Consider the following 2,063-nt stretch of genomic DNA (forward strand, 5'->3'; position numbering starts at 1 on the left):
CTAAATAAATAAATTCGAATTTATAATTTAATAAAATAATTTAGAAATTAATAATACTATTTTTCAGAATTTAAAACTAATTTTTAAATAATTTTTAGAATGATTAAAAACTACTTTTAATATACTAAAATATAAATAAATAATTAATTTCCAAAAAACACAATCAGGGAACTAGATTTGAGTTCTGAAGGATCAAACCCGGGTCGTTTCCGGGTTGCAAACCGGGTTGAACCCGGGTCGCTCAAGAACAAGGTCGGCAACCCAGAAAACTCCGACGCCGGCGGCGTTTCCCCGTGAAAGTCCGGAGAGACAAAAACACGACCACAGCTGCGATTTCAATCCCGTTTCTTCACCGTTTTTGTTCCACAGCAACCACACGACGTTCCCTTCTGATCCTCCTTCCTCGTTCATCGACACAGCAGCCGGAAAACTGATAAACGCGGTGGTGGCGCCGCTTTCCGGCCACCCCGAAAACAGAACCCAACCGGCACAAAACCGGTGCCAATCGACTCGCAACACAATGATCTAAACGTTCGTAATCATCAAAACATCAAACAAAAACCAGAAAATCAAACCCGAATTCGGGATTAAAACCCGAAAATAACAACTTTCAATTCGATCAATCAAACGTTAAAAACAATCACATAATTGAAAACTACAGATCATAAGCTTCAAAACGAGTACTCACATGACTTATTTGGACTCCGAAATCACGATGAAATTCGACGTTGATCCTCCTGCTCTGTTCTTCACAAACCCTAACCCTAATTCCCTTTTTCTTTTTCTTTTTATTTTCTGATTTTTAATTATAATTAACTGATTTAATTAATAGTAATTCAGGTATTTATATTTATGAAAATAATACCCCAAAGTAAAATTAAGGGTCTAATTACACTCCTAATAAAAATATTTGGCCCCAATTTTTATAATGTTTGGGTATTAATATTGAATTTTTAAATATCCAATAAATACAAAATAAATGCTAAAAATTTCCAAAAATTGTAATTATTTCAAAAATACAAAGAAAAATGATATATGATAATTTCATGATCATATAAAAATAAAAATGTAATTTTTGTGGGGTTTTTGGTACCCGAAGGGGTCCGGAAAAGTTGTTTTTCGCGAAAAAAGTCAATTTGTAAAACGTCTAGGGGTTCAGAATAGCGATATGGTATAGGGCATTTTAAATAAAATAGGTCCAATGATTTTGTTTGAAATACGGGCTTTTAAAACATAGTTTTAAGCTGTACGGGTTTTGATATAAAATATATAATTGACGATAAAACGCTCAATAAATATCCAAAACACGTTTTGAATCAAAATAGCCAACATATAACACATAGCAGTTAGGGTTTAATGACTTAACACATTTAATCACATAATAATATACATAATTTATCATTATTATAATATAATACAAACGTAATTTCTCGGTCGTTACACCTATTGTGACCACGAATCTGGTCTGACCATGAATATGGTCAGTATTTATAAAATCATCCAATTCTAAAATAATTGAAAATGATAACTGATGTAAATCAATAAGCTAAATCATAAATAACATTTATCTTGACGCATAGGATGATTGACAATACCATGAAGGTATAACAAGAAATTCAAAAAAAATTGGCTTTCAATCAAGGGAAAAATCAGAAAGTAGAAGACCAAGGGTTCAAGGGTTCCAAGGATTGGTCTTCTGTTAAACAAGGAATAAGGGTTGGTATCACTACTAGAAATAGTAGATACGACATCGGTCCTTAGACATCGACATGTAATGCACCCGATGTTAAAATGCAGTTTAACATCGGTTTTGTAAAAAGCGATATTGAATACGCATATTGACATCGGTTTCACTTAGTAGCCATTGTCTATCTTCAGAAATTAAAAAGGCCATAAATTTGTTTTTAACTTTGACATCGGTTCATTTTTTTAACCGTTGTCTATGGCCTTTTAAAAAAAAATAAAAATTACTTAACTCCCCCCCCCCCCGCTTTTCAGTACACTTTCCCCCTTTAATTTTAACAAAAAATTCACTTTAACATATTTTCCCCCCTTTTTCCAAC

This window comes from Apium graveolens, chromosome 5, assembly GCF_009905375.1.
Source record: "Apium graveolens cultivar Ventura chromosome 5, ASM990537v1, whole genome shotgun sequence".
NCBI lineage: Eukaryota > Viridiplantae > Streptophyta > Magnoliopsida > Apiales > Apiaceae > Apium > Apium graveolens.